This window comes from Muntiacus reevesi, chromosome 7 (assembly GCF_963930625.1).
Source record: "Muntiacus reevesi chromosome 7, mMunRee1.1, whole genome shotgun sequence".
Taxonomy (NCBI): Eukaryota; Metazoa; Chordata; class Mammalia; order Artiodactyla; family Cervidae; genus Muntiacus; species Muntiacus reevesi.
Window position 1 is genome coordinate 82,558,879 of NC_089255.1, and position 22,739 is coordinate 82,581,617.

Sequence of the window (22,739 nt, forward strand, 5' to 3'; positions counted from 1 at the left end):
CAAGAAGAACTTCCCCAAAGCGCCAAGGGATTGGGATGGTTTTAATGTTTTTTCCAGAAGACAATGTAAGGGCTAGATGACTTGAGGCAGTCCCATCCAGCCCTGGGAGTCATGACCTCTTACGTTCACCCCAACAAAACCTGCCCCTGGACTTTGATGCTGTTTCCATGTTGGCCGAGGAAGACTGGGCTGGATCCATAGGATCCCCAAGCAGAAAGGCTTCCCCATTTCCAGACCCTGGAAAGAGAGCCAGGCCAGGCAAAACCAGAGAGGGAAACTGTGGGGTGGGGGAGGGGAGAGGGCTGGACAGCGAGTGCCAAGTTCTCCAGACTGGGTGGGAAACCCAGGGGCAGGAGCAGGGGAGCAGGAAGGAGCCGCCCAGGCAGGAGCAGACCCCTAAGCTGAGGGTTGGGCAGGAGACAGGTCTGGCTCCTGGCGTACCTGCGCTAATGAGCTGAAAGCAGGAGGAAATGGCCCAGCATGTGAAGGCCAGCAAAGGGAAGGGCCTCCCCATGCCAGCTGGACGGGAGAGGGCCGAGCGGGGTGGGCACAGGGCCCAGCCCCTCTCCACACCCTGAATTCTCAAACTGGAACCTGGAACTTCCAGAAGAAGGGACTTGGGAGGTGCAGGCAGATCAGGGAGGCTGAAATGAGACCTCCTGGGGGAAAGGGGATTAGAAAGATGCCGAGCTGCGGTGGCATGAGGGGGGAGAGAGCCAAGGGGCGGCAGAGGCACCCTGCCAACCCTGGGGAGGGAAGAGGCCCCAGGGCGGTCGTCAGCTGTAGCTGAACGGAGGCAAATCTGACGGTCGACTGACTTAATAAGGGCAGGCAGGATGGATGAGTCCTCCCAGTCCTGCCGGGGCGGCAGAAATGGCCACAAGTATTCACAGACTGTAAACACCAAGGGGGACGGGCCTTGTCTGGGTCTGCAGGGACCTGGCGAGGCCGAGCAGAGAGGGGCAAGGCCAGGACAGAGGCCTGAGCCTGGCATTCTCTGCAGTGGACTGTCTAGAGGCCCTGGATGAAGGGTCACTTTGGGGACCCCAAGGCCAGCTCAGAAAGCCTCACCAAAGCCAGAAGCTGGACATAGCCCCAGACAGGTCCCGCCTGCAGGGATCTAGGATATGGGGACTCGACGCTGGTATGTTTGTTTGAACCCTGGACACAGGCTTTCCAGGTGGCTCAGTGGTAAAGGATCCTCCTGTCAATGCAGGGAATGCAAGAGACACGGGTTCAATCCCTAGGTCAGGAAGATCCCCTGGAGGAGGAAATGACAACCCACTTCAGTATTCTTGCCTGGAAAATCCCATGGATAGAGGAGCCTGATGAGCTACAGTCCATGGGGTCGCCAAGAGTCAGACGTGACTGAACAACTAAGTATGCATGCAATTTTGAAGTGGGGGAGCCCACTTTGCCTCCTAACACAAGGGTGGGGCCATGGTAGTTGGACAAATACTCATGGAGCATCCACCTTAGTCTTTCCCATACAGGACCCTAGGACCCTTCCCAGTGGCATCCAGAGGGACCTTCACCCCTACTCCGTTGCTGGCGTGGAAAATTTCAACCAGAGGCAGAAGCCTAGGGGTCCAGTCTGACTTTCTGTGTGCTCCTCGTTCAGCACTGGCTGCAGATTACAATCGAAGCGTCTCCTGTCTCTGGACCTCAGTTTATCCACCTGCAACATGAAGACACTGCATCTGCTCTGTGCAAGGTGATTTTCATTGGTTATACAGCCTTTTGCTCAGTCTGTGGTTGCCATGGGAACAATCCAAGTCAAAAGGTGGATCCAGCAGAGAAGGTATCAATCACCTTCTAGTCTGTGACTAAGGAGAGCTTCATCGTTCCCTCTACCCAGCATCCCTTCTCTCTTATTCTGGTATCAGCATCCATTTTCCTTTAGGTAACTGTCCTTCCACCTTCTATAGATCATTCTGATGGGGCAGCCAATCACAATACCGGCCATGTGGCACATGACCCAAACTGGCCAATCAGATTCTCTCCCATGATTTGACCCAGAGACCAACACTTTATTAACTGGAACACTCAATCTCAGCTCCCCAAACAGACATACACCAAAGGAGTTTCTGAGCCTGAGAACTGTGTTGCTGCCTGAATTCCTGACCTTTTCGATACTTACCTGTTCAGTTCTTCTATTCTGTTTACTCCTAAAATCTTTCTGGTAAGTTTATTCTTTTTTTTTTTTTTTTTTTTAAGGTACAAATTAGTCAGAGTCTTTATTGTTGCTTGCAACCAAAGAATCCCTATTTGTACACAAACCAAGAAAGAAAAACTGGGTGGATTAGATGATGGGCCTCTCCTCTCTGCTGCCCTCTCTCTTTGTGGTCCCAAGGCAATTGACTCAGCTCTCTAGCAGCACTCAGCTCATATAGGCGACATGGTGGGGTAGAGTCTGCTCAACAAGACCTCGAACACCAACTAAGCACTTTTGTATCCTGGATACGAATGGTTGAGGGTCTTGCACACTGTAAATGCTCAGTGCACTGAATTAAGATCTTACAGCTTGAAGCAGGTAGCTGCAGTGGGAAAGAAATTTAACAAGTATCAGAGCAGCTTCACAATTATCAAGATGTAAGCAACTGCAGGAGAAAGCCATTCCCACTGCATGCAAGTGATGAGTGTGGGGTGGGGAGTGGTCAGGACCCATTTCAGGGTGTTGAGGGAAGGCCCACTCTGTCCCCAAAATATCTCTCCCACCTCTTCATGAGTACCTATCATTCCTGAAACAAGAGACAAAGGCACTCAGTGAATATTTAGACACAGAGCTGGAAATCCATCTTCCCCTAGAAGAACAAGACAGTGTTTTCATTCACTCTGAAGTGTAATGATGGGTGTAGACTCTTTCCTGAGAGCAGACCTGGATACGAGAAATGGTTTGGAAATATTAAGGTTTTCAGGGTGTGGAAAGTGAAAATGGGTCTGCCGGTGGATCAAGAGGAAGGGGAGAGGCTAGAAAACAGGGGATACAAGCATATGGGCTACACATCAGCTTTGACTGTAAGTTCTGGGGGCCGACTCCAGTAAACTTTGGGGGGGTGGGGCGGGTAGAGTTTATTCTAAAAACACAGGGTTCTGAAGGAGGTGTTCAACAACCAGGCCTGGGAAGCCAGGGACCAGGGCAGCTATAGAAGCCAGGGTGGCTCTAAGCCAGTTGCCTTCTGTGGTCAGTAGTGACTCCATCCCAGATTCCAATTCCCTAGGAGAAAGTTTGTTGGATGTGTCTGGGATTCTGTGCTCACCCTTTGAGGTGGATGGTGGGGAGCGTCCCCATGGCTGACAGCCTCACTAGGAATGCCTGGAATTGGCAAGGCAGAGTTCCCCAAAGGAAAATTGAGTTTCCGTTATCCAAGGAAGGAGAAGGAGTGCTGGGCATATTCATACAACAGATGTTCACTACACATGGCATGTCGATTTAGAGAGGAGGGAGATGAGTGGGGTGGGGTATGGGAAATTGCAGGAGACTCCAGAATCTGCCATGGGGGCCAAGGGTCTTTCTCCAGCCCTGGATCCCATCTCCTTCTCCCCCCTGTAAAAGCAAGCTCAGCGAAAGAACACTATTTTTCTGTTCTTGACAGCCTGATAGAATTGTCTCCTTAGCTTCCAGTCACGCTTGGCTCTCCTGCTAGAATCATTACCACCCACCTGTTCTCCATGCAAGAATTCACAGCCAGTGGACACACATCTGGCCTGCAAAAGACATGCTTGGAAGTCTCCCCAACTGCTTGGAACAGGCTGGGGACAGCATAGGGTCAGACACCAATTCAAAGGCAAGCAAACAGCTGGCCTGAGAGCTGTGGTCATTATGGCTTGAGCGGTGACCCATCCTTACCCCATCAGGCAGCTTGATGAACATGGGACAGGTGTGCCCTGGGACTCAATACTGGGTTCTGTACCTGGCAGCCCTCCCCACCCCCACCTGCTTCACCAGTGTTGGTTTTAGGGGAAGGGGTGGCTCTTACCTTGCCTTTCTTGGGATTCCTTTGTTTTTCTTCCCATTACTGTCTGCATCATTCCCTTCTGAGTACCCTGGAAGTTCAGAAAAAGCCAGGTAAGTTTCTAATGGGAAGAGCCCATTAAATATTGTGTTTTGGTGGTGAAAGTAACAGCACCTAAGTTTTAAATATGTAAATCAAAACTGGACAGGGCCTAGAGACTGTAGGTCTGTGCTTCTCGAACTTTTTCAAAAAGTAGCAAGAACCTTTGTGCAGTATTTCAGCATTCAGCAAATACTTACTGAGTGGCTACTGCGTGCTAGGTGCTGTGCTCTGGGACTCAGCAGGAGTGACACAGACCCAACCCTCACAAACCTCGTGAGTTTACAGTCTAGTGGGGGAGGCAGACATTGAACAAATAATTGGGTAAGTAGATCAATAATGAGTTACAATTGAAGTAGAGCTATGAAAAAGGTGTATGCAGCTAGGTGACCTATCACCGAGTTGAGAGATATTGGGGAAGGCCTCCCCAAAAAAGTAGGACATAAGCAAAGAGCTAGAGGGAAGATGGTCCAGACAAGACACATTACAAGAAAAATCCCAGAGGCAAGAAAACACTTGTGTTGGAGGAAGTTGTAGATCATTGTGGTGGAGCCAGGTAAGCAGGGTAGCTCAGATGAAGATGAAGGGATGTAGGCACCAGACCACCAGGGCCTCATGGGCCAACTCAGTGATGACATTGAAACTGGGGAGCCACTCCAGCTGAAAAGCTCCCCCCACAATTCCCTCTCCCCCAACACACACTCATCCCCTTGCCCCATAGCCTCCAAGGCATCTCAGAGGAACTATGTAACTTATCAGAAACAGTTTGGAAACCACTAATCCAGCTCTACTTGGCATTTTTCAGATGAGAAGAGTTGAGTCTCGACAGTCATCCACTCCCCCAGTATCCTCTCTCTTAACTCTGGGCACCTATCCCAGCCTCCCTGGAGAGAAGGCTGGCCGGGTGCGATCTAGGGACAGGCTCCCAGAACACTGCACGTCTCACTGCTTCAAGAAGAAGCCTCAGGAGCCAGTCCAGCATCTGGCATGAGGAATGGGCTCCAAGAATGGGATCTTGTCCCTTGCCTGCCCCTGGGGCCCTCAGAAGATTCCCCCTGTGCTTGCTGCCAGAGTCCCTGACCCGCCCCTCCCAGAACCTTCCCCATCACTCATCTGCAGTCAGGGGAAGGCCACTGGCCAGGATGGCAGAGCCTGCTCAAGCTCCGGCCTCAACATTCCTCTTCACCCGAGGGTCAGGGTCAGTTGTGGGGTATTTTCCCAAGCCATGGGGAACAGAGGCGCCTCCTGACATGTACAGTCACTCTTCCGGGCTGGAAGGCAGCTACCATCGAAGACGGGGTAGAGAAGAAAGCAGTCAGCTGGCTCTTGGAGGAGAGCTGCAAGGGGAAAAGGGTTGGGGAGGAGGGGCCTGAGAGGAAGTAGAAGTAGAACCTGGTGATGGGAAATGGGGTGCACGTCTGGGATCTGAGCCGAAGTGGGGCAGTTTTCCTGCCCCAATCTGGTTTGTCCTCATCTAATTAACCCCAGAGTCTGGCCTCTCTGAGACCCTTGCTGACCTTTGCAATTCCTGGGACAGGTGCCAAAGGCAACCACCAGCCTGGAGACAGCAGCAGTACCCCAAGCCCCCAGCAGGGCCCAAGCATACAGGCATGGCCGAACCCTCTGCAGCCCTGCGAGGGGAGAAAGGACAAGCAGGTCAGGCCGGTGAGAAGGTTCTGAAGGTGAAGGGGGAGGCGGACACAGTTGAACCCAGGCTGGATCCGTAGAAGCCATGAAGAGAGGTCTCTTGGGCCTAGAAGGTGGTTTCATCAGCCAAGGCTGGCGTATGGCAGAACTGTGGGAGACCTGGGTTCGATCCCTGGGTCAGGAAGATCCTCTGGAGGAGGGCATGGCAGCCCACTCCAGTATTCTTGCCTGGAAAATTCCATGGACAGAGGAGCCTGGTGGGCTGCAGTCCATGGGGTCGCAAAGAGTCGGACATGACTGAGTGGCTAAGCACTCACCCACATGTGGCGGAACTGGGCCACATCAACCTTCTCCCTCCTGTTCTGTGAGCATCAGACTTCTGTCATCCTGCCATCTGCCGTCAGGGGAGGGCGGATTTAAGGACATGAGAGAGCAGGTGTCAGAGGCCTGACTTCACGTCTTTGCTGCTCGCCGTTTTAGCTGTGGGATCTGCAGCAAGGATCACAATCACCTCTCTGAGACTCCACTTTCCCTTTCGTAAAAATGGGATGAATACTTCTAGACTATGACATGCTAGTGGAACCTTCCAAGAGGTGGTGTCCAGTAGGCAGAGTTAATTAAAAAATAACAATAATAGTGAGACCTACCTCATTGGACTGTAGGAATGACTTAATGAGAAAACAAGGGAAAGACCTCAGCGATCATTTAGTTAGCCATGGTTTTAAACCCCATCTCCAAGCTAGAGAGGCTGGACTGGATGGTGGCTGGTGAGGGCCTGAGGTCGGGAAAAGAAAAGAGAAAGAGGGAAGCCAGACCTCACAGCACAGCCCGGCCAAGAGCCCGGGCAGACAGCGTCTCCCCCAGAGGAAGGGCTGGTGTTCTCTGCTCTGTTGCCCTCTGGCAGGCACTGAGCTCCTGTTTTCCTCATTAAGTGTGGCTGTAACCTGGCTCCCTTAACACTGCTGACATAAGGTCCAGAAACAGTTCAGAGTGCCCGAACAGACAGCATCACCTGCTTTCAACATCACCTCCCCGCTGGACCAACAAGGCTGAGGGTGTGAGCGACTGAACTGCAGGGAATCAAGGCAGACGGCACCGGAAATGGAAGCCACGACGTGGGGGGCCTCACTCTATGCCCAGCGATGCTCAGCATCACCACTCTGTAAAAGAGGAAAAGCAAATATTTTTGAGTACATACTATTTGCCAGGCTTTGTGGTAAAGCACTTATGTGTATTATCTCATTGAATCCCCATAACAGCCCTAGGTCATTGACTCCCATTTTATGGATGGAGAGACGGAGGCATGAGTATTTAAGAATTTTACACAAAGGGGCTTCTCATTTGTTGGGGAGGCAAGACTATAGATTCACATCCCCATGAGAGAAGAGAACAGAATCTGAAATGGTCCCCCACCAACCCAAGTAGCCAGCTTCTCATCTTCCCATCACCACCTGCCTCAGTTTCCCCAGGTTCTAGCTGCCACCATGCTGACTAGGCTCAAAGGGCAGCCCTCAACCATTGTTCTAGGGCTAGACATGTTCATTTTCCCAAAGTTCAGCCAAGACATGGCTAGAATTTTTTAAAAGGAGCTTATCTAGAAAACTTGAAAAGAGAACAAAATTAAAATATAAAAAGCCAAGAATCTGGGAAGAGAGGAGTTTATAAAGCAGTTTTCACGTTCCAAGATAAGGAAAGTAATGACAGCTATTAGTTGTGCCAAGTGTCCGACACTATACTATGCTCTTGATATATGTTATTTTCTTTTATCCTTAAGGGCAACCGATGAGACAATTATTATTATCCATGTTCCACAAATATGGAAACAGATGCTCAGAGAGGTTAAGCAACTTGTCTATGTTACACAGCTTATAAGCATCGGAACTGGGAGCCGAACAAGACTTTGCACTTAACCACCTAGACATAGAAGGTGAATGTGGTGGGCATGACTCTCTCAGCTAACAGGCCTCATTTAGGTCTCATGAAGGTGTTTGACAAAGCTACCCAACTCTACACTGAAGGGTTGCAGGTTGACCCCACTGTTCCCTCTGATCGATTTGCAACACATGCTCAGGAAAGAATTATAATACTTTTCCTCCTGGACAAGGATGGAAGAACCTTGGCAAGTCTGTGCCTTTCATTTCTCTGTTTTCTAGTGCCAACTTATGTCGACCAAAACAAAACAAAGCAGAGACAAAAACAAGCCAATATGTTGAAACTTTTGTACTTGTCTTTCATTTCAAATTACCCTCATGACACGTTATGGTTTCCACAATGTTTCATCGGTTAATGGTTGGACCAATGTTTCCTGAAGTCTGGAGATACTGTGAGTGAAGATTTTAACCCAGTACTGGGCACATAATCATTAGATATATTGTTGTTGTGATTATCATTATTGAGAGAATGCTTCCTGTGATCACAACCCAAAATCACTCGATATAAAACAATATAAAATTAGGTACTGATTGAATGGGCTTCCCAGGTGATAAAGAACCCGCCTGCCAATGCAGGAGATGTAAGAGACGTGGGTTTGATCCTTGAGTCTGGAAGATCCCCTAGAGGAGGGCTTGGCAACCCACTCCAGTATTTTTGCCTGGAGAATCCCATGGACGGGGAGCCTGGCAGGCTACAGTCCATAGGGCTGCAAAGAGTCAGACATGAGTGAAGCGACCTGGCACGCACACACGCACTGATTGAACAGCTGATACCAATAGCTATCAATGAGTAATGTTTACTGAGTAATTACTGCACGCCAGGTTGCAGTCTGGGTCGCTTACATACATTATATCTTTTTAATCTTCCTAACAACTCAATGAGATAGGAATTATTTTCATTTCCCTTTTACAGATGATGAAACCAAGACCTGGAAATATTAAGTAACAAAGTCACACAACTCCCAAATGGCAGGGCTGAGATCTGAATCCAGATGGCTACATTCAGAACCTGCCGGGAAAACCTCTAAACTCTATACCTCTGATGATGCATCCGACAATAAGACTATATTACAGGGGAGAGAAGGGAGATGTCATTGTGTGCTGAGGTGGTCAGAGAAAGTTTTCTGGAGGCTGTGGGCTCTATGCGACCCTGGAGAAAGGACAAGGTGGGTAAAGCAAAAGAGAGACATGTTTTAGAAAACAAAATTTTGGTATTAAAGGGGGAAGGGGTGGGGTGTAAATTAAGAGTTTGGGATTGGCAGATACAAACTACCATGTTTGACATATATAAACAACAAGGTCCTACTATATAGCATAGGGAACTATAGCCAGTATGTTGTAATAAACTATAATGGAAAAGAATATGAAAAAGAATATATATTATATATTTCTATGTGTATGTGTATATGTAACTGGATCACTTTGCTGTATACCAGAAACTAATACAACATTGCAAATTAACTTTACTTCAATTCAAAAGAGAGAGAGAGACATGTTTTAGGCTGAATGGTGATCCCTGAAGTCTCATGGGACCCCAAAATGGGACATCAGGAAGTCCCCCATCCTTAGAACACAAGGGACTGCTTCCCCTCTGAAGTAGTGTCATTTGGAAAACTTGAGTGTTTAAGAAAGGACTCGGAGCACAAGCAGGAACCTGTCAGGTCCTCCTGGAGCGTCTAGCATCAGGATGGAGAGAAAGGCTGGCAACAGATCCCCTAGGAGGTTTGGCAGAGGGTTGGCCAGAGTGAGATTGACTGATCATCACCCCTGCCATGATCATCTCCACACTGACCACTGGTGTGCTTTGAGGAAGTGGTTTTATTTTGCCAGGACTGTGGTTGGGTTGCCCTGGGAGGTATGAATGCAGAAGGGCCTGTGGACCTACATGCCTGTAGGATTTCACAGAAGCCTTAGGGAGAAGCTCAAACTTCACACCTAAGCCCTAGAGGTGGTGGGGCTGGGGCAGGCACAGGGGTGGAATTTAATCCAGGCGGCCCCACAGTGCTTCCTTGCCGAGGAGCTGGTTAAGGGGATGGCTCCAGGGAAAGTGAGGCCGGTGCGGCCAACAGAGGTCTGAACAGGAACATGTGTGCAACCCCAGGTCCAGGCCTGGCTCTCGCAGACCTGATGGAATTTCTGAGTGCGTCAGTAGAGCCACACCTGTCCCTTCTCACTGAACTCCAACCTGGGCAGGCTCAGAAAGGCTGCAGCCTAAGGCAGCCTGGAAAGAAGTGGCCAACACTTCTGAGCAACATGCTGAGGCCAGATGGAGTGAATAGCCTGGAGTGAATGGTCTGGAGGCTCCTTCTCTGAGCAGGAACCCACATGAGAAGCCGATGACTCCCGTCTGTGCGCCCTCCAGGTCTCACCACACAGCGCACTCTCTGGCTTTCGTTTGTGGCCCGGTGTATGTATGTTTTGCTCTCCTGTTAACACTTCCAGTCGTTGTCACCCTAAGTGTGGTCCATAAACCAGGAGCAACAGCATCCCCTGGGAGCTCGTTAGGCATGCAGACTCTAGCCACGGATACACTGGAGCAGAATGTGCTTACTAACAAAGTCCCCAGGGATCTGACTGCACATCAAAGTTTGAGAAACTCTGCTCCTTGGAAACAGGATTTGTCCCCAGCAGAGCTGGCTTTGTACAAGTTTTTGTATCCCTGGTGTTCAGCAGTAAGTAGGTGCTCAAAAAATATACATTTTAACTTCCTGTTTTGAAATGACTTATACTTAGAGAAAAGTTGCAAAGAAGTTGCAAAATTAATGTGATATTCACACATGCCTTTTCAGGCTTCCCCTAGTGGTCACAGTTTATGTAGCTATGGCACAATGACCAAAGTAACATGGGTGAACTAACAGAGTTATGAGACCATTAACAGAACCACAGACCCTTTCTAAATTCATCAGCTTGTCCCCTAATGTCTTTCTCTTCTAGGACCCTTAGTGGCATTTAGCTGTTGGGCTTCTTCCGTCTCCTCTAATCTGTGATAGTTCTTTAGTCTGTTCTTGTTTTTCATGACCTTGACTCTTTCACTGAGTGCCTCTCAGTTATTTTTTTAGTCTGTCTCTCAGCTTGAGTAGGTCTGATGTTTTCCTGTGATTGAGGTCATGCATTTTGGGTAAAAATACCATGGAAGCAATGCTGGATCCTCCTCACCATATGAGAACATGTCTATTACTGATGACATTAAACTTGATCACTTGGTTAAGCTTATATTTGCTGGGTTTCTCCACTGGGTTCCACTACTGTAAAATTACTGTTCTCCTTCCCTTTGTAGTTAGTAAGTTTCTTGGTAGGGGGAGAATTTTTGAAACTATGCAAATATCCTGATTCTCCTCAAACTTTTTCCCACTGATTACAGCATCCATCACTGGTGGATCTTGCCAATGATTATTACTATTGTGTTTGCCCAATGGTAATTTTGTATTTCCTTCATTACTTCTATATTTATTGGAATTCTTCCATTAAAAAAAAAGAGCTGTTCCTTCTTCCTCATTTTTTTTCCCAATATTTTTTAGACTTCAGTTGGGACTCATGGCTACTCATTTTATTCTATGGGTTACAATTCAGCTATTTTCTTTTGTTGTTCACATTGCTCCACCCACTGGAAGCTCCCACAAGTTGGCTTCTTGTTCTGCCATGCCCCATCCTTTCCCAGAGACTTCCCTCTTTTCTAGTACCATGAGATGTTCCCGTCTCATTTGATTCAGTAAATATTTTTGAATGACTGATAGAATGAAAAAGAAGGTTTATGTATAGAGACTCAGCCCCTCTGCGATTCCCCAACTAGGAAGCTGTATCCAATTCATTTTTTATTGGCGTATAGTTGCTTTACAAGGTTGTGTTAGTTTCAGCTGTAACGCGAAGTGAATCGGCTGTATTTACTGGTAGACTGACATCCTCTCTTTGTTGGATTTCTTTCCATTTAGGTGACCACAGAGCAGCCGGGAGGAACCACAGGAGCTGTTCCCAGGTTTCACGAATCACTTACTTCTACTCCCCTTTGAGAGTCGAGGAAAGCTGGAGGAACTCTTAACCTAAAGATAAAAGAAGCAGTATCCATAGAAATTAAAGTCTGGGAAATTCATCTGCCCTAAAAATCCAACATATGGACTTTCCACATCTGCTGAGCTATATGAGGTAGTGCTTACGAACACGCAGGCTGGAGCCAGATGCCTGGATCAGAACCCTAGGTCTGCTTCTTGCTTTGTAGCTTCCCTGTGCCTCTATTTCCCCATCAGGTGATAACAGTAACTTGCCATGGAATTGCGTACTGGCTAAATAACTTTAAATGTTTAAACTGCTTAGAACAGTCTAAGGTACACTGAGCAGTGAATAATCACTAGCCAGTGGTCTGGGGTTTCCAACAAATAACTAAGCCTGCTGAATTCACTCAGCAGTTATTCACTGGACATTGTAGCCTGCACTATTGAGCTGTGTTTCCATCACCGAGCAATGTTACCAGTCTCTGTTCTCCTGGAGCTTACATTCTCCTGGAGTAAAAATAGTCTAACCCAACCTAAAGATTGCAATGCTTTTTTAAGACAGTAGTGGGCCAATGAGAACAGCTGTGTTTCAAAACCATTCACACTTTTCTGGTGAAAGTAATTTTCCTCGTGGTGTCATGGGATGGAGATCTTAGCCAATCAAAGCATTATGCCTTAGCCACAGGGATTAGTTGAGGCCAGGATACATCCCCTCGGCACCGGAGAGCCTTTTGCACTGAGGCTCCTAATGGTTAGAACCTGTGAGCAAAGAGCCGTGGGGCAGAGGACTTGGCCTGAGAATAAGCCACTGCAGCTGAGGGTGGAGCCAAGAGTGGAGGGAAACCAAGTCCAGATGGTGTTGAGAATGGACCGTAGGTCTGTCCTGTTCTCCACTTTTCAGGCAGGCAGCCAACACATTCTCTTTTACTGCTCATTACTGAGGAAGTCCTGAGTTTACTTCAGTCCTGAGAAAGTTGATGCTTAAGTAGAAAGCTGGACGCTGTTCTGAGCCTCTGCTCTTCTGAGCATGTCTTCATCTCCTGCCTCGTCCCCAGGTGTAAACCACTACCACCACCCCGACACACACACACACACACACACACACACACACACACACACACACACACACACACACACACACACACATACACACACACACACACACACACACACACACACACACACACACACACACACACCACCCCACTTCCCACTTCTGGCCGGCTAGCGTCAGCTTCCTCCCCAGGAGACCCCCGCCCCAGGATAGTCATCAGCCTCCCCTCAACCTCCCTCCAGAGCTGGAGCGCCTCCCTCATGCTCACCTAGACCCTTCCATCCCCCAAACTCTTCCACCCAAGCCTCACCTTGGAGTGTCTGGCTGGATCCCCAGCCTTCAGTTTTGCCCGGAGGGCAGGGTGAAGGAGCCACGGCCACCTCCGGAGTCACACAGGCTCACAGCCTAAAAGCCTGCCTCCCTTTACATCACCTGATCTATCCCGGGGTCTTCCTGCAACTTGGGGACATCGGAGCTCTCCTGCCTCCAAGTCCTCGTAGAAGCTACATCCTAAGGGCCGACCAGGGGAACCCAAACCTCCACTTCCTTTGGGAAAACTTCCATCTCCCTTCTCCAAGAGTCTCAGGAATTTGCTGTCTAAGCTGCTTCATCATACCCTGACTACGACATTTCCTGTGCTGGCCTCTAACCCCTCTCGTGTTAACTTTCACTCTATCATCCTCTTTGACTGACTGGGGTCTTGATCGGCTTGGGCTGCCGTAATGAAATTCCGTGGACTGGGTGGTTCAAGCAATGGAAATCTATTTCTCACAGCCTGGAGGCAGCGAAGTCGGGGCCAAGGGCCAGCAGCTCCAGGGTTTGGTGAGAGCCACCTTCCTGACTTCTTGCTGTGTCCTCATGCAGCAGAGAGGGTGAGCAAGCTCTGGCCTCTTCTTCTTCTTAGAAGGACACTGATTCCATCATAAGACCTCCCCCCTACCCCACTTCCAAGACCTCATCTAAACGTAACTACCTCTCAAACCCACCTCCAAGTGCCATCAAACTGGGGATTAGGGCTCCAAAAGATGAATTCTGGGGGGATACAAACATCTGGTCTGCAGCAACTGGACTGTAAACCTAGGGGACTGTTCAAGGAACACTGAATGAAGAATCAGTGGTTGAATACGTAAATTATTATTTGTATTTATTTACTTATTGACTGTGCTGAGACCTGTGTGGGATCTTAGTTCCCTAACCAGGGACCCCCACCGGGGATCGAACCCAGGCCCACTGCACTGGGAGCACAGAGTCTTAACCACTGAACCACCAGGCAAGTCCCAAATACATGAATTATTGGATGGATGGTGAAATGAGTGAGTGAATGACTAAATGAATAGACTAATGAGGAGAGGCAGTGGTAGGACTGGATCAAAAAACTCCTACAGAGAGGGTGGGGCTTGGGCCCAGGGAGGGGAGAAGCAGAGAAAGGAGACTCGCAAGATGATGGGCAGCTACCACGGCAGAGTAGTGGGAGGGGAGACACGCCAGGCTCGGGCCTGGACTCGTTTACAGAGCCCGTTTATTAGTTTTTCAAACTTTTTTTGTTTGTTTCTCATCTAAGAGTTGTTTGTCAAGAACATTGTGCCTCTCGCTTTGACCCGGCCAGTCTGGACAGCTGGGGGCTCCGCTCTCACGCATCGCTCCCCGAGATGTGGGGAGGACAGCTGGCCACAGCGTCGTCACACCCTGGGAGGTCCGGGGGTCTCAGGGCACCTGCCAGAGCCTTTCAGCGCGGACTCCCAGTCCTCTCCAGCTCAGAGCCAGGGAGGGAGGTGTATCTCCTCCCCTTCTCCACCATCTTCCCCGTCTTGCCTGATTCCACAGTGGCACTGCCAGAACCTACGGGACTCGAGTCCACACAACTCGAGAGCCACAGGCCATCCGCGTGGATTTGCAGCTCCCAATGCAGAGCTGAGGTTTGTCTGGAGTGGACTGTGGCTCTGGAGAAAAGGCCTGGGGGTTGCACGTCCACCAGGAGCAGGGTGCAGCCGGGAAGCAGGTGGCGCATCACTGCGCCAGCCCCTCAGGCCCACCTTGGGGAGCTTGGTTCTTTCCCTGCAGAGGTGTGATGGGCGTGGCTGCGCTCAGACGTGGGAGCCCCAGCTTAGGGCCCGGTCCTCTGTCTCTCCTTCCCGCACCGTTCTCCTTCTCTGGCATCCCCGTGGGATGTCTCTGTTTCCCGTCTCCTCTGTGCTCTCCCTGCCTCTGGCTCTCTATCTCTGCGCACCGCCACCCCCGCCCGGCCCAGTCTCTCTCATCCCAGTCTCCGTTCACGGCCTGCCTCACCCTTGCTCTCAGTCTCTGACTCCATGTCTGCCCTCAGCCTCTGCCTGGCCCTCCCGCCCCCCCTCCTGGCTGCCTCCCAAGGCCCCAGTGCCCCTACCCTCCCTGCTCGGACCAGCCTGCCAGTCAGCGCGGGCCCCTGGAGTGAGGGACAGGAAGAGCAGGCCGGGGGCAGACTGAGGCCCCTGTTCCATGAAGGAAAGCGATTTGAAGCCAGGGAGGCCTGGGCAGGCTGAGGCCAAGAATTTCTCACTTACCCGCAGGGCTGGATATTTAGTCTGAGTTGGGGAGGGCAGGTGGCAACCGGCCTGGAGCTCCCCGGGGGCCTGCAAGCGCAGCTTGGCTGCGGCCCCTCCCCAGCTCGGGGTCCCCTTTAGGGTGACATCTCCCTCTGCCTCCTGGCCCAGACCACCCCCCCCCACTCCTGCAGCAGTGAGAGGTGGTCCAGACAGGTGCCGGGGTCACTGTCCCCCACCCAGGACACAGAGCCAGGTGAGGGGCAGGCAGGACCGGATGGGGTGGGCTTGGTATCCCTCAGTGCTCTCCCAAGATCTGGGAGCAACACGTCCCTCTCAACCCCGGCAGGGCCTCAGACAGTCTCCAAAGGCCAGTGTGCTTTTCCTCTGGCTTGTGTTTCGTCTAAATACTTTATCCAATTGCTGTGGCTCCACCTCCAGCTGCCTTATTTTCCTGTATGGGGCTGTCCACAGCCCTCTGAGCTCTCAAGCAGGGCCTTGGGACCACTGGGGGCACATTCCAGAGACTGCTCGCGAGCTCCCACCCCGACGTGAAAAACTCACATACTGGCAGAGAATGCTACGTGGTTTGGTGGGAGCTGGAGGGACATGTTGAAAACTGTCCCCAAATAGGCTGCTGTCACTCCCAGGTGACCAGGATGGTTAGAGGGCAATTTCACAAACACTCCTACAGGACGTGAATGAGGGTGCTGCCAGAATCCAGCTGGGGCCCGTCCCCCCCGCCGGCACTCTCCAAGCCTCTGCTCAGGGCACTGAGCGACTTCACTTTCTCTTTTTCAGGGGTGCCCTGTCATCCCTGGGCTGGCGCTGAGGGGCATCGCCATGGTGCCGTATCCGGAGGCACAGTCCCTGGAGGCCTGGCATTTAGTGAGATGGCCGAGCCCTTGGTTCTGGAACCTTTATGAACCAGGTGCCTATTTTGTGCCTACGCTGTGCTAGGCAGTGGATAGGAGAGGTGAGCAACCCAGACAGAGTGCCTTGGCTCAGGGAGGAACCAGACGGGCGGAGAGGCCTGAGGTGGTGGGCACGAAGGGCCTGGGGTGGGTCACCGCAGCGTTCTCTGGCTTCAGTTGCTGCACCCACGACATGGGGGTAACATGGAGCTGTTTTGAGGCATCACTGAAATCATCAGTACATGGTGACTGGTTGCGATAGCAAACCATGAGTAAGGAGCAGGCAGCTAGAGGGGTTAGCAGTGGCAGATGGGGCGGGAGCCCAGCGTGTGCTGTCGATGCCCTGCCCGCGTGTCTTCGGGGCCCCGTGTCACTCTAGGACCCCCGTCAGCACCTGTCCCCGGCTGCTGGAACCTGTCCCCAGCTGCCTGCGTGGAGGTCAGCAAAGTGCCTTCCCTCAGTCTCTCTGGGCCATGTGCTAAGTTTTTCAGTCGTGTCTGACTCTTTGCGACCCCATGGCCAGTAGCCCATCAGGTGTCTGATTCTTTGCAACCCCATGGCCTGTAGCCCACGAGGTTCCTCTGTTCATGGCATTCTTCAGGCAAGAACACTGGAGTGGGTTGCCATGTCCCCCTCTAGGGGATCTTCCAGACTCAAGGATCGAACCCGTGTCTCTTACATCTCCTGCATTGGCAGGAGAGTTCTTTACCAACTGGGAAGCCCCTCAGTCCCTGTGGGCAGCCCCTAACCCCCAGCTGTGGTGAGGGCTACAAACACCTCCGTCTCCCAAGCTCCCGGCACGCTGGGCCACTCCCTTCCCACCTCCTGTGGCCTCTTGGTTGACCTCCCATCCCCACTCGCTCGGCCTCTCTCTCTTCTCAGTCTCCCTCCCCCACTCCTGGGAAGATCGTGAAGAATTCCACTTTCACATAAATCCTTGTTGCGGGGCCTACATCTGGGGAAGCAGGGTGAAGTAAACACCGAAGTGCCAAGTAAACATTAGGAGGTGTCCCCTGCACTGTGGGAGCCAGTCTTCCTGCAGAGCCTCCCTCTGGCCCAAGGGGGTCCTCCGGAGTTCATAAGGATCAGTCCCAGTAGCCTTCTGACTCTGCGGAGATCTCTGCTCCCTCAATTTGAGCTCGGCAAAGACCAGGGCCATGGGAAGTGTGCCTGTAGCTCTTAGCCCTCAGTTCAGGAAACCGTCTGAGCTGCCAACTTCAGGAGTATCTGTGTCTACTCCCAGGGGCCTGCACAGGGTGCCAAAAGATGGCTAAAATTCATATTTTATTATTGTCACCTTTCTCTCCTGGGAGCTCCAGATGGGTAAGCTGAAGTTAGATCTTGTTTGTTTTTTTAATGTTTTTTTTTTTTAATTTGGGTGAACCAGGTCTTAGCTGAGGCCCACGGGATCGTCTGTCTTCATTGTGGCATGCAGGATCTTTAGTTGTGGCATGTGGGATCTAGTTCAACAGCTGAAACCCAGGGATGGAACCCAGGCCCCCTTGCCTGGGGAGCACTGAGCCTTAGCCACTAGACCACCAGGGAAGTCCTGCTGAAGTTAAATATCTTTATTGTCCCTCTGCTCACATCCCATCAGAGGAGAAACGGCAGACCTACATGCAGTGCTGGCAGGGGCGGATCCAGATGCTGGTCTGGATTATTTTTCTGGACGTTGTGATGTTTGTGGTATTTGCTAGCTTCTTAACACTTTGTGACTTGTGATTTTTTTTCTTAGTCTCAGTAAATATTCTCCTTCGTACCTAATTTTTTATTGTTTTTCTTAAAGCAGGCTCCTCAAATTTTACAAGCTGCAGACAACAGAAAATCTCAACGCGCTCTGACCATCTGTCGTTGTGGAAGAATGCCTGCCAGACAGGCTCCTGGCCCCGTCCATCTCAACCCTTGTTCCTCCACCTGCAGACTTCTGAGGCAGGATGTGATAAGGTTCTGCCTCTGCACCTGTCACTGTGTCAGGTGAGTCCTCACAGTATGTGATGGGAATATTCTAGAAAAGCCATTTCTTTCTTCTATTTGGTCACACTGAGCGGCATACGGTATCTTAGTTCCTTGACCAGGGATCAAATTTGTGCCACGAAGAGAGTCTTAACCACCGGCCTGCAGGACAAGTTCCCCAAGAAAGCCATTTCTAACCAAACTGGCTAGCAATAAATACATTACGTGATACAAATGCATTACACATGACCCAAGTGGATATTTCCACAGCATAACCAACGAGTATATGAAAGTGAACCCAACTGGACATATCCCCAACTCAAATCCCCTTAGTCACACCTCCAAATGCCACAGACACGTTCCCTCACCTGATGTGAAGGGAGGTGTGACAGATGAGAAACTGGGGTGGAGACAATGGTCTAAACCTACTACAGTATAAAAACCTTACTTTCCAAGTGTTATAAAATTTATGACCTTGAAAAATTACATAATCTTGGAAGGGACTCGTACAAGTTAGAGGCCCTAAGTATAAGCCTCATTAGCTTCTCAGGACATCTGGCCTTGGTGGCCAGACTCTTGTGACATTGTAAGATCTGTGGGTTTCAGCCCCACCCCGAGTGTGTGTGTGTGTGTGTGTGTGTGTGTGTGTGTGTGTGTAAGGAGCGTGGCTTGCTGTTGTTCTGGACTCTCCTATCTTTGCTGCCTCTCAGGGCTCACAGTGAATTTGACTCCTGAGTTTGGACGTCATAGCAGAAGACATCAATATTAGTAAGTCCACTTAAAACTCTTCTTTTGCATTTTCCTCATTTACCTCAGTTTTTAAAATGAATCTTTGCTGGAGTACAGTTGTTTTACAGTGCGGTGTTAGTTTCTGTTGAATAGAAAAATGAATCAGCTACACACCTCCTTCATTTTTTAAACCAAACCTTCTTCTGAAAAATATTCCACGCTTGTTTTTGCTGACTAGAAAGACCAAGGGACTTAGCCATCCTCAGGCTAGGCCCCAAAAGGACTGCCACCCTTCTCATCCCACTCAGCGTCCCTGTCTTTCAAACCCGCCCGTGTCAGAGAATGTGAGGATTCATGAAAATTCGTGAAAAGCACTAGCACAGCCTGACACATATTAAGTGAGGTGTCAACATCATCATTATTAACAATGGTAAAACAGATATCCACAGCTATCTTTGGTTTTATTGTAGATTTGAATTTGGAAGATCTGGGTTCAAATTCTGACCTTGCCACTTCTACTCTGGATAAACTGCTCAATCTCTCTTAACTTTAAAAGACAGATTCTAACAAACACATGGTGCACCCCACAGAGGGAGCGTGAACCTCAAGTGAGATAAAGGTTGTGAACACTATTTTGTGAATCACAGAACCTGCTACAAATGCTGGCACTGCCTTTCCTGCCTTCCTGCCTCTCTTTCTCAGGGGGCTTTGGCGCTGGTTGAACCCCCTGCCTGCACCACGCCTGCCCCTTGGGATGACCTCATCCCTGCCACTGGCCTAGCAGGGTGAGCCGAGCCTGGTCAGACCCCACTTACCATGGCTGCAGAGCCGCTGTCCTCGGACCTCCAGCCTGGTCAGGTGGGCCTCCTCAGACAGCTCAGCAGCTGGAAGAGGCCTGAGGCCTGTCATAAGCAAAAAGGAAGCCTACCAGGGCGAGCTGGATTTCAGTGAGGCCCTGAACTCTCCAGTCAAGTGATGGGCCTGCCGCCTACCCTGGAGCTTTGGAGTTTAATGGGACTCCTGGTCCTCGGGCCGTGGCCAGCTCCTGCTCTGTAGCTCCTCTTCCACTCCCTACTAGGGGCCAGGAGCCCAGGCAACTCCCGGAAGAAACTCCTGCAGCTGGTTTGGGTCTGGAGGTGGAAGAGTGCCACCTGCCCTGCAGGCAGAGGTGGAGAGTGAAGTTTCCAAGGGCAGCAGAAGCCTGAGAAGGCCCAGAACTGGGGGAAGCGGAGCACTGGCTGGAGAAGACCTGCCAGATGGACTCTCTGTGGGCCCAGAAGTCAGAGGCCCGCAACCTCTGTCTCTGGTTTGAAGGCTGAACAGAACACTCTGCATTTGACTGTCCTGCCCCCAAACTTCACTTTCATTGACCTTGTGTGATGTAAGGCGTCAGGGCCTGCTTGACACCTTAGACTCATCACTGGACATGTACCCTTGGTGAGTCGTTTTTCTCTGCCTCAGTTTCCTCATCTCTAAAATGGGGATGGTAACTGGTTTTACCTTATAGACCGAGGTGAATATTAAATGAGTTAATACAGGCAGTGCTTAGGTATAGCAGGCAGGGCTAGGCATAGTGTTAGATGCTATTATTTTTTTTTATAAGTTTTGAGATTACTCCCCTAGACGCTCCAGCATTTTCTCTTGGGATGTTTCTGTCACTTAAAATGGATTGGGATTTCAGGGCAAGTACCAGAGAAACTGAAATCCCTTTTAGTGAGATTCTGAGGCTGCTGGGACTGGCTGCTAGCACTGGCTCATTTCTCCTTGTCTGCCACCTCCAGTCCTAGCTGCTGGTCCCACTGCTCTGGATCCCAGGCTGTCATCCACGGCTGCTAGCCAGAGAAGTATTTAATACCTCGTTAGCACCTCCCCATGGCTCGCTGTGGGCACTAATCACTTGTTCCTTCTGGAGTGACTCTGAACTACCTTTGAAAACTGTCCATGTGATGCCCAGAGACTTCCCCAGCTGGTCCTAATTCCTGCCCTGGGTTGCTCCATCTACCCTGAGAGGAAGACAGCTAACTGGTTAGATTTTGGTGATACATAGGCACGTTAAAAAAAAAAAGTCAGACCCTTCTGCAACACCTGAAGCAAAACCTTCCAGCAGCTTTCCCCAGAGCTCTCCTATCTTCTCCCCCGCCCCACACCTGCAGACCTGCCCCCTCGGCCCTGCCACCCGTGGTTTGGTACAGAAATGACGAGAAGGCAGGGGCCCAAATCTGAAGCAGATGTTTGGGTCGAGGAGCGAGGCTGGGGTGGAGACAATAGGAAGGATGTGGACCCCGCGAGAACTGCTTGCTGCCCTGACCTACTGCCAAGGCTGAGAAAAATAGAACGACTGTTCCTGGTTAAATACCCAGCGTCTATTGGTGCCAGACTTTCCTGGGCCTCAATCCTCAGAGTCTTTGGCTTTGCTTCCAGAGTTCTCCATAACTTTGTGCCAACCACTCTCTTGGCCCCTTTTTCCCACCACGCCAAGCCCCTGAGCCCAGCCTGACCCCCCAAAAGTCAGGACTGGAGTTTGGCTTTTTTTTTCATCTTCCCATGGTTGGATGACAGTTTTTGGAGCCCAAACTCAAGATATGACCTGACAAGAGTTTCGTGCTGCTTCCGGGTGAGAGAGGCCGTCTGGAAGACACAGTTTGGATGCTAAAACAATAGAACTTTCAAGGTGGAGGGGGAATCTCATTAGGAATTGTTGAAACCAGGCCTTTATGGAGCAGGCAAATGCATGGCTGCGGTATCCACGCCCACCTCTGGCCATCTCCAAGAGAGGCACACGTGATCCTGCCAGGACCCAGTAACATTTGTCTACCCTGACTGGGATAGCGAGTGTCAGACCTGGAGGGGAACACCTAAGGGTCTTTCCGCAGCTTTGACCTGTTGAGGAGACACGGGCTGGCATCATCATGACAAGGTGTCAGGGAAATACCTCTGGGGAAAGGAGCTGAAATTTTTCCTCAAGGCAACAGCCCATCTAGCTGTGATTCAGCCCAGAAGCTTGGGGGGATCCACTTTAAGAGCCACCCAAACCCCAGAAAGAAATAAGCATCAGCTGCAGCTCACTACAAAGAGATGACCAAGGACTCCAATGTCCTGGGTTTGATAAGCATCCAGGGAAATCAGAATGAAGCCATGTTTCCATCTGTTGTGGTCACAGCCAACGCCATGGCTACTCATGAAGCCTCTGGGCTCCTGGAAAATAACAACTGTCTTTCCTCTGCCACCCGCTATTTATTCTGACCATAGCAGGAACCATTTGATTGCTGTTAGTGTTGGAGATACATCCTTCTTCCCATTCACTCAAGATTTTAATTTCATTCACTGATCTGCAGGCCAGCCCCGTGTTGCCAAAATCAACACCTCTGGTCTGCTTTGTCTGGGAGAGTAAGTTAAAGGGGAGCTGGTCCCAAGATGACGTACTTCCCTTTCCTAGCCTTTCCCTGGAACTGCTCAGGTGTGATGGCTTGTTTATGGCACAATGATGGGCTTGCTCCTTCGCTCTGTTTGGAATCCATGTTGCAAGGGTACTTGCTTTTTGAAAAACAGGGAGATGAACTTCCCTCCCTTTGGGTATGTGTAAAGAGCTCAACAAATTTCACTTGCAGCTGTTACTCAACACTTAAAGTAAGACCTCCAAATGCATAAGCAAAAATATCCCCCCTCTCCACTTAAATTAAACAAGAACGACAGAAACTATGAGAGTGGGTGGTGATGGTTTGGGGCGCTTAAGCCTCGAGGGAAGGAAACTCTAAGGAAAATGAATTGTTTATATGTCTGTCTCCCCCACGAGACTGTGAGCTGTTCAGAAGCAATGATCATATTCTATCCTGTGTGTCCCTAGCTCCCTGCCCAGTGCCTGATCCACAGATGTTTACTGAAATGCAGAGATGCAAAGAACTGAAGGGAAAAGCAAAGCTATAAAACCAGGGAAGGAACAGAAACATCAGA

General features: G+C 50.3%; 1 long non-coding RNA gene across 1 annotated transcript; it reads left to right on the forward strand.

Moving 5' to 3' along the window:
* The first annotated feature begins 2,068 nt into the window (after window positions 1–2,068).
* Window positions 2,069–18,023, forward strand: LOC136171792 (uncharacterized). Its single transcript, XR_010663912.1, has 4 exons — window positions 2,069–2,182; window positions 8,547–8,799; window positions 11,563–11,826; window positions 17,896–18,023. It is a non-coding gene; the product is annotated as an uncharacterized lncRNA (long non-coding RNA).
* Window positions 18,024–22,739: the final 4,716 nt, after the last annotated feature.